A 15,369-nucleotide genomic window follows, 5' to 3' on the forward strand; every position below is an offset into this window, starting at 1 on the left:
TTAGTATTTAACCAGAATGAGATTTTCACTCTGCAGCGGAGTGTGCGCTGATATGAAACTTCCTGGCAGATTAAAACTGTGTGCCCGACCGAGACTCGAACTCGGGACCTTTGCCTTTCGCGGGCAAGTCCTCTACCAACTGAGCTACCCAAGCACGACTCACGCCCGGTACTCACAGTTTTACTTCTGCCAGTACCTCGTCTCCTACCTTCCAAACTTTACAGAAGCTCTCCTGCGAACCTTGCAGAACTAGCACTCCGCTGCAGAGTGAAAATCTCATTCTGGAAACATCCCCCAGGCTGTGACTAAGCCATGTCTCTGCAATATCCTTTCTTTCAGGAGTGCTAGTTCTGCAAGGTTCGCAGGAGAGCTTCTGTAAAGTTTGGAAGGTAGGAGACGAGGTACTGGCAGAAGTAAAGCTGTGAGTACCGGGCGTGAGTCGTGCTTCGGTAGCTCAGTTGGTAGAGCACTTGCCCGCGAAAGGCAAAGGTCCCGAGTTCGAGTCTCGGTCGGGCACACAGTTTTAATCTGCCAGGAAGTTTCAGTATTTAACCAGTTGCGCAACTCCAAGCGAAGGGCAGGATCTCCCAGATGTAAATAATGCACGTTTGGTTTATAGTAAGGATAGAGATTATTGTACTTCAGTGTATGCCATAACGTAAACTGAGTAATGCCTAATCATTGAGAGATACGTCGTGGACTCGTACCCGGGCTACGTTGAACAGCATCGATAATATTCTCATCATCGTCTTCATGTATCGAGCGCTCGTACTGATTATGAGCGATAGGTTTCCTGTAACATTCGAAATATTCCGCTAATGTTTCGTGCATTCGGAATCCTCCGAGTTGGATAACGTACGCGATATTCGTTAAATGAAGCCATAGTATTACCATCACATTTGGCATAAATAAACACCATATCAGCGTATTCAATTTGAAAGGCATCCCTATTTCATAAATAATCTAGAAACTACGACAGTTACTATGTGGTTTCACTTGAATACACTGTTGTTATTATGTTCTTTCATGGAACAATACAGGGAACTAAAGGTTAGGAAACGACTGAAACAACTCATTAACTGTTGCCAACAATGACATAAACGTTTCTACATCGTTAATGGAAAGAAACAAATTTGCTCCTCTGGATGGGCTTGAAAACTACTGCAGATACACGTCTGGGACACGTTTTATTGGATTCACCAGACCAATAACAACAAAATAAATGGAAATCGTGCTTTACTTTAACGTCTTACAGTTTTGCCATGGCTTCATGTTAGCGAAGTTTCTAAATTTCAGGCTAAATCTTTTATTAGCCGTAACTCCGTAGCTAATCATTTTCGGGCCTATGTTTAACTGAACTCTTTTCTTTAGTTTTACTTGTAGAATAACATATTAAAATATTTGTATACGTGTATAGGGATGTAGGTGATAGGGTAGTCTCCTTCAGAGAACAGATTAACGCTTCACTGTAACGAAACGCAGTGCATGCAGTTCTTGAAACGATACTCTTCTGAAAACAAAATTTTACTGTCCGAAGGTAGTCAGTCACTGAAGGCGAACATTTAATATCCTTAGTACTGAGGGCAGGTAAAAAGCTTTCTTGGAAGTATCACGTTCAAGACCTTGTGCCGAAACTGAACTCTGCTTTATTCACTGTAAGAATGATCTCCACGGCCTCTAACACTGAAACGCGTAGACCTGTTTTCAGTACTTACTTTCATCATTACTATGTCGTATGGTGTTCCAGTATTTCGAGGCAACTCCATGCACTCACCAAAACTATTCTCAGCCCAGATACGGGTACGGGTACTCAGACTCTACTGAGTTGTCAGTTTGCGAGCTTCGTGCAGGCCCCTGGTGAGGTGTCTCGGAGTTCTCTCTAAAAGCTTTGTATATTTATTGCATCGCGGGATGTGTCGTTGGCAATATTGGCCCATTCAGAAGAAACTGCAGTATTCATTCTGTAGACAGAAAATAGGTATGCTTTTGTATAACACATCCTTAAATATTGTACGGGAAGCTGTGCAGTACTTTGAAAGTTACTTTTTCAATGTGCTTCGAGAAGAACTGAAAAAAAGGAGTGACAGACCCCAAGTATTCAAATCCAATTCGAAAGGTTTCCTTGTGGTTCAGCCCTTTCGTTCTGAAGAGACTTCCTCTCAATACTTGACAACTTTATTTATTCGTATACTCTGCTTTTTCGTGTTTTAGTAATTCTTTAAACTCTTTGTTTATTAATTTTCTATTCTGCATTCTGTAAACTACGTACTGATTCGTTGGATGACACAGTAGTTTTGGCCTACATGGTTCAACAAAACCTGATAAATAAATTAAAATAAAAGGGGCGATCTTAAGAGGGGGACACGCACCAGGGTGAATTATGAAGAATAATATTCTCTCTGCATAGTTGAGATGTGGGTGTCATGACCGAGTTGGGTTGCCCTGGAGATATTGTAGACGTCTTGATGAGATGGGAATGATGAGCGCATAACGTTTTTAGTATTAGCTCCTTTTCTAGCTGATATTTTAGAGATTCGCTTGCACAGTGGAAACTCTCCTGCGTCCTGAAAGTAGCTCATATCCACCCTGTTTACAAAATGACTAAAAGATGTGCACAGAATTATAGACCAATATAGTTGACGTCAGTCTGAAGCAAAATCCCTGCTCGTGTTCTAAGATCAGGTATTACGGCTCTTCTCAAACAGAATCAGCACTGCAGTCATGGACTGTGCGGCTGGTCCCGGCGGAGGTTCGAGTCCTACCTCTGGTGTGTGTGTGTGTGTGTGTGTGTGTGTGTGTGTGTGTATGTGTGTGTGTTTGTCCTTAGGATAATTTAGGTTAAGTAGCGTGTAAGCTTAGGGACTCATGACCTTAGCAGTGAAGTCCCATAAGATTTCACACACATTTGAACTTTTTTTTTTTTTAAATCAGCACTCTTTCAGGAAAACACTCTCTTGTGAAAGACAGTTCGCATAATTCATGCACGACACCGTGGAAAAATAGATTCACGTGAAGTGTTCGGTTCCATCTGCCTAGCTTTCCGAATGGCGTTCGACACGGTATCATGTCGTAGAAATAGTGTAATTTGGTCGATCACTTCTGACTAATAGAAGCCAGCACGTATGCTAGACAGCGGATTTGCACAGAAACGAATCTACCATCTAGCGTTCCCCGAGGTGGTGAAATACATGGGGTGGACAGAAATCTGGAAACACCAAAAACATATTATTCCTAATACGGTGTACAAAAACCGTTGGCATTCAAAAAAGCTTCCTGTGGTCTCTGAATGGATAAATACAGGTCCTGTATGGTTTTCGAGGAAATATTATACCATTCGTCCTGCAAAATAGTGGAAGTTCAGGTTACGATGAAGTAGACCACAAAGGCTCAATAACATTGAGATCTGGTGGCTGTTGTGTCCCGGGGGGATGCTACAGTTCCTGTTCGTGTTCACAAAACCAGCCCTAGACGGTTGGAGCACTGTGAAGTGTTGTCACCGTTGGGGAACAAACTTTGAACCATGGGATTGACCTAAACAGCCAAATTGGTCACGCAATCCGTGGCTGTAATGCGACCTTGCAGAAATCCGATATCACGATATGGCTGGCCAAATCATCACTCAACCCCAACTGTGTTTCACTCTCGGCAGCGAGCAGTCTGCGACGCAGCTGAGGACGGCGAGCATCAGGCGTTAACTTGGCCAGAAGTTGGAAACAGTGCGCAGCGAGACTCGTCCGACAAAATCGGCGCCACGTTTTCCCATGCGTGATCAACTGGGAAGCTTCGGTTCTCCATATTGCTGGTGTGACCTTTTACCTGTAAGACAGATGCAGTTGCTAGTAGGCCTGTGGCTCCCTCTGGCCCACATGCGACAAGACAAGGCGCAGCGCAGTGCCGGCAACCGTTATTTTTAAAGCGGCGCCGTCTGGTCGGGTTTTTCCGGGCACAGTTGGCACCGCTGACGACAGGTGCCGCATCAGGGGGCGGGCAGGCTACGGACATTCATCACGCTCTCCTCAGAACAGCAGTGGCACGAATCTCCCAGTGTCTCAGACTTCTGCTCACAAAGCCAGGCCAAAGGTCATACGAACACCAGTTTAGATCAATGGACAGGGATATTAGTGATTGCAGAACCACACCACATGTAGAAAACAGAAACGCATTAGTGGATATGGCATTTCTCAAAGTTCTAATGTACATGAATGTGGGCACCGTTTGTGATGCGGTACACATCAATACGTGAGTGCAATTCATTGAAGTTGATGGCAAAAACAGTCCGGAAAGACGCAATAGCAACCCGCTTTGGAAATCTGTTAGGAGCGAAATCTAGAGGCGCGAACTAAATTGGACACAACAGGTTGAATATTTATTTATTTATTGTTCCGTGGGACCAAATTAAGGAGATGTCTCCATGGTCATGGAACGAGTCAATACATGAAATTATAACACGATATTAGAAACAGATAAAATGAAATATAAAAAAACATATTCAGGTGACAAGTCGTAAGCTTAAATAAAGAAAATCAACAATGTAACACTGGAATTTGCTTAATTTTTTAGCTCTTCCAGGAGCTCCTCGACAGAGTAGGAGGAGTGAGCCATGAGGAAACTCTTCAGTTTAGACTGAAAAGAGTTTGGGCTACTGCTAAGATTTTTGAGTTCTTGTGGTAGCTTATTGAAAATGGATGCAGCAGAATACTGCACTCCTTTCTGCACAAGAGTCAAGGAAGTGCATTCCACATACAGATTGGATTTCTGCCTAGTATTAACTGAGTGAAAGTTGCCAACTCTTGGGAATAGGCTAATATTGCTAACAACAAACGACATTAAAGAAAATATATACTGTGAGGGCAATGTCAGAATTCCCAGACTATTGAATAGGGGTCGACAAGAGGTTCTCGAACTTACACCACATATAGCTCGAACAGCCCGTTTTTGAGCCAAAAATACCATTTTTGAATCAGAAGAATTACCCCAAAAATAATACCTTATGACATAAGCGTATGAAAATATGCGAATTAGACTACTTTTCGTGTTGAAGTGTCACTTATTTCAGATACTGTTCTAATGGTAAATAAAGCAGCATTTAGTTTCTGAACAAGCTCCTGAGCATGGGCTTTCCACAATAGCTTACTATCTATCGGAACGCGTAGGAACTTGAACTGTTCCGACTCGCTTATAATATGCCCATTCTGTCTGGTCAAAATATCGGTTCTTGTTGAATTGTGAATTAGAAACTGTAAAAACTGAATCTTGCTGTGATTTAGCATCAAATTATTTTCCCTAAGCCACGAACTTATTTCATGAACTACGTTATTTGCTACTGTTTCAATATTACACACAAGATCCTTCACTATCAAGGTGGTGTCATCAGCAAACAGAAATATTTTTGAATCACCTGTAATACTAAAAGGCATATCATTTATACAAATAAGAAACAGCAGTGGCCCCAGCACCGACCCTTGGGGAACGCCCCACTTAACAGTGCCCCATTGGAACTGAACATCACTACCACTCTCAACATTCTGCTTTCTGTTCTTAAAGTAAGAGGCGAACCAATTGTAAGCTACTCCCCTTACTCCATAATGGTCCAACTTCTGCAGTAATATTTTGTGGTCAACACAGTCAAAAGCCTTCGTTAAATCAAAGAAAACACCTAGCGTTCGCAACCTTTTATTTAATCCGTCCAAAACCTCACAGAGAAAAGAAAATATAGCATTTTAAGTTGTTAAACCATTTCTAAAACCAAACTGTACATTTGACAGCAAATTATGTGAATTTAAATGCTCCACTAACCTTGTACATACAACCCTCTCGATAACTTCAGCAAACACCGATGGCATAGAAATATGTCTAAAATTGTCAACATTATCAATGTCTCCCTTTTTATAAAGTGGCATCACTACCGAGTACTTTAATCGCTCAGGAAACCGACCACTCCTAAAGGAAAAGTTACAGATATGGCTAAGTACTGGGCTAACTTATATAGAACAATACTTCAGTATTCTGCTAGATACCCCGTCATATCCATGAGAGTTTTTGGTCTTTAGTGATTTAATTATTAACTCCTCCCTCTTGTCAGTATCATGGAGGAGCATTTCAGGTAACAGTCTCGGAACACTTTTTTCTAAGAGCGCTATATGATTTCCTGTTGGGACTAGTTTTCTATTTAGTTCACCTGCTATATTCAGAAAGTGATTATTAAATACTGTACATATATGCGACTTATCAGTAACACGGACATTCCCACTACGCACTGATTCTACACTCCTGGAAATGGAAAAAAGAACACATTGACACCGGTGTGTCAGACCCATCATACTTGCTCCGGACACTGCGAGAGGGCTGTACAAGCAATGATCACACGCACGGCACAGCGGACACACCAGGAACCGCGGTGTTGGCCGTCGAATGGCGCTAGCTGCGCAGCATTTGTGCACCGCCGCCGTCAGTGTCAGCCAGTTTGCCGTGGCATACGGAGCTCCATCGCAGTCTTTAACACTGGTAGCATGCCGCGACAGCGTGGACGTGAACCGTATGTGCAGTTGACGGACTTTGAGCGAGGGCGTATAGTGGGCATGCGGGAGGCCGGGTGGATGTACCGCCGAATTGCTCAACACGTGGGGCGTGAGGTCTCCACAGTACATCGATGTTGTCGCCAGTGGTCGGCGGAAGGTGCACGTGCCCGTCGACCTGGGACCGGACCGCAGCGACGCACGGATGCACACCAAGACCGTAGGATCCTACGCAGTGCCGTAGGGGACCGCAGCGCCACTTCCCAGCAAATTAGGGACAATGTTGCTCCTGGGGTATCGGCGACGACCATTCGCAACCGTCTCCATGAAGCTGGGCTACGGTCCCGCACACCGTTAGGCCGTCTTCCGCTCACGCCCCAACATCGTGCAGCCCGCCTCCAGTGGTGTCGCGACAGGCGTGAATGGAGGGACGAATGGAGACGTGTCGTCTTCAGCGATGAGAGTCGCTTCTGCCTTGGTGCCAATGATGGTCGTATGCGTGTTTGGCGCCGTGCAGGTGAGCGCCACAATCAGGACTGCATACGACCGAGGCACACAGGGCCAACACCCGGCATCATGGTGTGGGGAGCGATCACCTACACTGGCCGTACACCACTGGTGATCGTCGAGGGGACACTGAATAGTGCACGGTACATCCAAACCGTCATCGAACCCATCGTTCTACCATTCCTAGACCGGCAAGGGAACTTGCTGTTCCAACAGGACAATGCACGTCCGCATGTATCCCGTTCCACCCAACGTGCTCTAGAAGGTGTAAGTCAACTACCCTGGCCAGCAAGATCTCCGGATCTGTCCCCCATTGAGCATGTTTGGGACTGGATGAAGCGTCGTCTCACGCGGTCTGCACGTCCAGCACGAACGCTGGTCCAACTGAGGCGCCAGGTGGAAATGGCATGGCAAGCCGTTCCACAGGACTACATCCAGCATCTCTACGATCGTCTCCATGGGAGAATAGCAGCCTGCATTGCTGCGAAAGGTGGATATACACTGTACTAGTGCCGACATTGTGCATGCTCTGTTGCCTGTGTCTATGTGCCTGTGGTTCTGTCAGTGTGATCATGTGATGTATCTGACCCCAGGAATGTGTCAATAAAGTTTCCCCTTCCTGGGACAATGAATTCACGGTGTTCTTATTTCAATTTCCAGGAGTGTATATCCTCGACCTGTCTCTGCAGACCAGCCACTTCCTTTACGACTGACCATATGGTTTTAATTTTATCCTGAGACTTAGCTATTCTATCTGCATACCACATACTTTTTGCCATCCTAATAACATTTTTAAGCACCTTACAATACTGTTTGTAATGGGCTGCTGTATTTATATTTTGACTGTTTTCTAACTTTTGATATAATTGCCACTTTGTTATACAAGATATTCTTATCCCTCTAGTCATCCACCCAGGCTGCCTGTTCGTGCTAGTATCCTGTTTTGAACGCTCTAACGGAAAGCAGCTTTCAAAGAGCACGAGAAAAGTCTTGGTCAGTATCTTATGATACGCCTGCCACCAAGTACAACTATGCCATGGAACTTATCATTAATCTAAACTTGGAGATATTCTCGACCTACTTCTACGCACATAGTACGGTACCAATATTCTCAAAAAATCTGCTCGTGAAAATGTGATTTTTCCGGGTGTCGTATCTCAGGATTTATTGATAAGAGCGTTAAGTTGCTCCATTGATCTACATCAATGCCCACTAACTGCTAGTGTCTTTAATTCCCTTGTGTATTAATTCATAGTGGCTGCAGGGTCAAACTGGTTTCTTGACTTTGAGACATGTCCTAAAATACAGATGTGACATAAAGACTTAGTAAAACACAAAAATCGGTGTGGTTTTTTTTTTTTTGCGTGTGATCTATTTCTGTTGAGCTGAATCACTATTAGCGACTGCGCCAGTGTACTCTTCTGAAACTAGTACACAGTAAATTAGGCCCCATAAAATAACTCTTCTTCATTGGCAAGTGATCTCTTCCAGTCGTAATGTCCTCCAGAGACTTACTTATGTCCGTATCGAGAAAGCAGCGCTAGGGCTGCGGTGGTTCCATTACCAAATTTGTATTCCAGTACGGGATCTGTCCGCCCCACTTTCTGGTAACTTCATAACTGTGATGGTCTTCTATAGAATGCGACCCTCGGACCATAGATTGTAACACCGCACGGACTGCTACAGTGGATCCGTATGATTGGCTGTCGACGCCAGAGATAACGACCTCTTCGCCCGTTGGATCTCCGGCTGATGTTATGGTTACCCGTGGCTGGTGTCCGTGAGAGGTGGCGCTAACTGGTTCCTTCGCCGAAATGGACCTCTGTTGTCAGCCACCGAGGCTGCTCATTATTTTACCTGCAGAGCTGGCAACCCGCAACACAGCGATGTGGAGCGGGATACAACCGGCAGGGGTAATCGGAAACTAATATGAATCAATGAAGTGCTGAGAGTACAAGTGGTAGGAATGCGCGCTGAAGCAAACTGAATAAATGACTGCCAAAGTTAAATGGCTGTTTATCAATTATGAGAGTACCATCGAAACATCAGATATTTTTTCCTAATGGTCAGCTAGTCATTGTATAACTATAGGTATAGTTCGAAACTGACTGCTTATGAATTATTTTTATAATATAATAAAATAGTTATTCTGCTTGTATCTTAAAGCTTTTTAGACTAGAACAGATACAAGAGCAAAAAAAATTTCTTTGTTTTGCTTTATTTTGAAGATTTTTTTTTTTTTAGTACACATGATGCTTATAGTACAATACATGCTCGTTGTAAAACAAGAGCATGTGCGTAACTAATGCAAAATTAATATAAGAAGCTCAAATAAAATAAAAATAACAAAACTAATGTATATTGGTATGGTTTCAACATGTATGAGCGATTGTTAATTTTTATTTTCTGTAATTCTCTCATAGTGGTATTTCTTGAAGAAGAAGATCCTTCCTGGCCAATACTCGCAATGCTGCATCATTGTAATGTGCGTCTTTCAGCCTTTGTTTTTCTCTTCCTTGACCACGTCCTCGTCTTTCGCTGCTCCCTCCTCTTACATCCACTGTAACCACTGTCCGGTAATGGAATATATTGTTATCGAACAACTGAGAAATTGGAGGGATGTCGTTCTTTATTTCCTGAAGAGTCCTGCACTTCTCAGATTTTATTTCATACTCATTTTGATGCAAAGACTTTAGAAGAGGATCTGATCGGTGATCAGTATTATGCCTCCTAAAATCAGCTTCAACAAGCTCAGTTTCAGTTTTAGTAGACTCTTGAACTGCACCGTTACAGGATTTTCTTTCCTGATTTTGATCCTACTAATATTCATCAACCGTATTCTCTTTCCTTGAAAGTGTTTAACAACTTTGTCCTTTGCTATGGTATCTTTGGCTTTAATTTAAGAACGTATTCTGTTTCCATTCCCACATCGGAAAACTGTAGGCTGGCCTTCTTATCTGCTGTTACTTTACCCTGTCTTGCGGAAAAAAAACAGATATTTCAAGTGTTTCTCTGCGTTATCACATTCCATGTACGTATGTCCAGGTTCAACGAACTTGTGACGGCGTGTCAGTATATTGGTCCTGCGTCAAGATATGCATCTACTATCTCAAAGTAGGGCGTATTTAAACATGCATTAATACAATAATAAGTAATCTTAAAAGCCTAGACATCAGGCTATTGCTCTGCTTTCAAAAAATACACACCCGAAGCTTCTCCTTTCGTCTGGCATTTGACTTGGACCAGTTGTATTTTAAATGCAGTCTAGGCATTGGCTTAAAGCCTGAACATCAGACTGCAGAGCTCTGCAGGAAATAGTCTGTACTAATTTTACTCTAAACAGGTCCACATTCATCTTAACGGATGTGCGCTAAGATTATTCTCTTGTGAAATATTAATTGTACCAAGTGTAATCTCAGACCCTCAAATAATACATTACAGAGAAAAGTTCTCAAGTACTGTGAAGAATTCCCATTCAGAATGGAAAGAGTGTGCCGAGAGGAAACCTTCCAACTAATATTTCAATAATCTGGGATTATCACTGTTTCTTTCTGTTCTGCTGGAATCATATTTAAAATGAAACCTGCTCAATTGTGCATACCTGTCTTGCAGAAGTTACCCAAGTATATATCGCTTTCCTGTCTAGAGTTTACCGAATGAATGTTGCAGTTCCTTCTGAATGAGTCAGTATTGCCAACAACAAACCTCATCATGGAATATATACTTACAGGGACGGCAGAGGCAGGATTCGGAGACACCTGAAGGACGACCTGCTAGAACTTCAGGAATTGACCCAGCAGATAACTCTGGCCTCTTGTTTCTGCGCTGAGAATATTCTTGGAGAGTTAGTGTGGGAGGCATGGGCTTACTGGTAGGATACTAGGAAAATGCATTCAGTCTACAAAGGAGGCAGCTTACGAAACACGTCTTCGTTCTATCTTAGAATGTTGCTCAAGTGTGTGGAACAGACTCGTTGTGGTCATTCCGTCATTCATAATGTCGTGCGCAACCGTGAAAAGACAATTAAGAATTTCAGTGTTGGTATTTTTATAGTGAAATAACTCTTCAAAACAGTGTCGGACTTCGTAGAAAAATCAATGTGATTGCGACATGCAACTAAAAATACAACTGAACGCTATCACACATTAATTTTAAACTACATATACACTCAATCTTGTCATCTTTAATTTGAGAAGCTGTCAGTGTTTCTATGAATGTTTCATTATATCTTCCGCCGTCGGTCATTTCTGACGTTAGTGTACACAGCACCATGACAGAAGGGATGATGAGCGTGTTCCGGCAGACTGCTGTCATTGAATGATACACGACCTCCTAGAACTGTTTCTTCCCCGCGCGCGTGACGTAATACACTACGTGATCAAAAGCATCCGGACGCCCTCAAAAACATACATTTTCCATATTAAGTGCTTTGTGCTGCCACCTACTGCCTGGTACTCCATATGACGGGCCGGAGTGGCCTTGCGGTTCTAGGCGCTGCAGTCTGGAACCGAGCGACCGCTACGGCGCAGGTTCGAATCCTGCCTCGGGCATGAATGTGTTTGATGTCCTTAGGTTAGTTAGGTTTAAGTAGTTCTGAGTTCTAGGCTACTGATGACCACAGAAGTTAAGTCGCATAGTGCTCAGAGCCACTCCATATCAGCGACCTCAGTATTCATAAGACATCGTGAGAGAGCAGAGAACTCGCGTACTTCGAACGTGGTCAACTCATAGGGTGTCACTTTGTAATACGCCTGTGAGCGAGATTTCCACACTCCTAAACATCCCTAGATTCACTGTTTCCGATGTGAAAGTGGAGTGGAAACGTAAAGGGACACGTACAGCACAAAAGCGTCTGTTGACTGCCAGAGACCTCCGACAGTTAAAGAGGGTCGTGATGTGTAATAGGCAGATATCTATCCAAACCATCACACAGGAATTCCAGACTGCATCAGGAGCCACTACAATTAGGAGGGAGGTGAGAAAACTTGGATTTCATGGTCGAGCGGCTGCTCATAAGCCACACATCACGCCGGTAAATGCCAAACGACGCCTCGCTTAGTGTAAGGACCGTACACACTGGACGACTGAACAGTGGAAAAACGTTGTGTGGAGTGACGAATCACGGTACACAATGTGGCGATCCGATGGCAGGATGTGGGTATGGCGAATGCCCGGTGAGCGTCATCTGCCAGCATGGGTAGTGCCAACAGTAAAATTCGTTGACGGTGGTGTTATGGTGTGGTCGTGTTTTTCATGGAGGGGACTTGTAGCCCCCGTTGATTTGCGTGGCACTATCACAGCACAAGACTACATTGATCATTTAAGCACCTTCTTGCTTCTCACTGTTGAAGAGCACGGAATGGCGATTGCATCTTTCAACACGTTCGAGCACCTGCTCATAATGCACGGCCTGTGGCGGAGAGGTTACACGACAATAACATCCCTGCAATGGACTGGCCTGCACAGAATCCTGACCGGAATTCTACGGAACACCTTTGGGATATTTTGGAACGCCGACTTCGTGCCAGGCCTCACCGACCGACATCGATACCTCTCCTCAGTGCAGCACTCCGTGAAGAATGGGCTGCTATTCCTCAAGAAACCTTCCAGCACCTGATTAAACGTGTTCCTACTAGAGTGAAAGGTGCCACAAAGGCTAAGGGTGGGCCAACACCGTACTGGATTCTAGCATTACCGATAGAGGGCGCCACGAATTTGACATTTTCAGCCAGGTGTCCGGATACTTTTGATCACGTAGTGTATGTTCGCCACACGCATCACACATCTGGGTATGAATTTCACTTCCGGACACTCGTTGCGCAATCAGAAACTGCATAACACCTCGCTGTTGCTCTTCCTCCGTGAAGTCGGACAGACGCACTTGCGACTCGCTGGCCTCACACGGATCACGTCTTACAGACAAATGTCACAGCTGTGAACGTTTGCGCCGTGATTCCCAAAAGAGGTCACTGCCATGCACACAACTACATACGTTACCCTTACAGATTTTCATTCACCTTTCTTGGTACTGCTTCCTGCTGCGTGATACATTGAATGCAGGGTCGAACGCTTAAAAACCTACACACGCAAGCTTCTGAGGCGAATAGCGTACAGATAATTGAGAATCAGATGATACCATTTTATTTATCAGGTATCGTAGAGGCACCAAATAGGTAGGTGGGTCGTTGCACTTGGCAATGGCTGCAAAAGGCCAGGAAAACCAAACAGTTTTATAGTATTTGTCGAATTACAAGGAGGACTTGACAACGTAAAATGGAGCAAGTTGTCTGAAAAGATGCCGACTCAAAAAGTCTCATTCAAGGCTAAGTGCGAAAGTCCGCTGGAGAAATAAAGGGCAACAGCGCACTATAAGCAAATGTTCACAATAAAAGTTATCCTACGTCACTGCGTTACAGAGACTGCAACACTTCGTGCTTCAGACTCGGAGTGTGCCTAGAATTTTGTGACCCTCAACTTAAAGTGCGTTAACATAATGCACTAAGAATTACGTAGAACGCAGTGTAAGAAGTCGCTTTTGATGCAGTCGCTTAATGTCACCATTAAAGTATAAGTACATTTTAAGAGAAAATAAATATATCGCTACACTAGTGTAGTGGGAATTGAAGTGATACCGAGAGTAAATCTCGCGCAAAAAAGTGGTGTTGCTATTCAGAGACGCATTTTTGTTGCAAGTGCTGGGCGAGTGAGTCCAGTTTCTAAGGGGCAGCCGCCTCGGTTGAGTCGTTTGCCGACATGCGCAGACTTGTAGCGCAACTGTTGCCTCTCTCCCCTACACAGCACGGCGCCGCCGTCTCCACAAAGGTGCCATAGGTCCAGGGAAACTTTTTCATAAACAGCGATTTAGTTTATGTTGGAAGCAAAAATCTCATTATAAAGTGTGCGTGAGGGATTTGTACGAACCATTAGATACAGATACAGATTATAAAAATGCATATACATGTGATGGTTGTAATGCATATTCCACAGCCCGTAAAGCACGTAACCAATTTCAACGAAACTTGGTACACACATCATTCTCTGTCTGGAAAGAACCAGTGTGGAGGCAAGGACAACCCACCTATCGAAGGGCTGGGAGTGGGCATGAAAAAGCAGTGTGGCTCACGACGCGAGAGTGCCCATACTTCAGTCATCCAGTCAGAGTGATAGCGCTCAGAGACTTGCAACAAGCTTTACGCATAATTTCGAACTTTTATGAAACTTTTTGTCACTGACGACGCCACTAAATGATGAAACAGTTTATCGCTTACTAAGTTTTCGCTGTTCAAGCAGTAAAATTGCCGCGTGAAGCATGACGTTTTAATTTATTGCTTCTCCAGTACTGAGTATATTCGCACCTCATCTTGCTGACAGTGTTCATTTACAGCAGTGAATACACCAGAAAAAGTAAATCACTGTACGAAATTTACTTCAGGAGATATGACGTTTTATTACTTTCGTACTACCAACTCTATTCACTACACATTTCGCAGGCTGTAGCCGCGTATAGTACTGGGTGTATGTGCACAGTTACATCATTGTACAGCACATAGTTCACGACATACGGCGTTATAAACAGTGATCTGCGTGAAAATGAAACTGCAAGACGAAATTCGCTGGAAATACAGGTGAAATATGTGAAAAAATACGCATCAGATATGACAAATGTGTGTGACAGATATTGCGAGCAAAGCGACGTGTAAAATGCTCATCCAAAAAGTCTGGAACGATTTCAGTCGACGATAGTGATGGAAGCTGCAGGAATTTGATTCACATACACTAGTATGTGTACTAAATTTGATTGAAATCAAATTTGGTACATATACTAGTTACTGTCTTGAAAGAAATGCTGTAGCGGTAAGAACCAGCCTTCCACTGCAGTGAGTGTGACAATATGGAGCGAGGAGTACAGGCAGATGTACAGACAGACAGGGGGACGTATGCACGGTGAGGAGGAGTAAGAGATGGACAGAGATATGGGAGGGGGAAATGGAAAGAGAGAGGGGGGAGGAGGTGATGGACAGGAAAGAGGGGGGGGGGGTGATCGACAGAGATGGGGGGGAAGGAAGGTGCAGGCAGAGAGGAGATGAACAGACAGAAGGGAAGACTGTAATGAGCAGAGTAAGGAAAGACGAGGATATGGAGAGAGGGGGAAGAGGAGATGAGAGAGAGAGAGAGAGAGAGAGAGAGAGAGAGAGAGAGAGAGAGAGAGAGAGAGATATGGGGGGAGGGGAGGAAGGGACAGAGCAGCAAGAGTTGGACAGAGGGACAGAGGAAGGAGAAGAGGGGGAGCGAGAAAGGGGGAAGAGCGCAGGAAGAGTTGGACATACTTTTTTATTTATTTCTCAAT

The sequence above is a fragment of the Schistocerca piceifrons genome, chromosome 10, assembly GCF_021461385.2.
Source record: "Schistocerca piceifrons isolate TAMUIC-IGC-003096 chromosome 10, iqSchPice1.1, whole genome shotgun sequence".
Lineage (NCBI taxonomy): Eukaryota > Metazoa > Arthropoda > Insecta > Orthoptera > Acrididae > Schistocerca > Schistocerca piceifrons.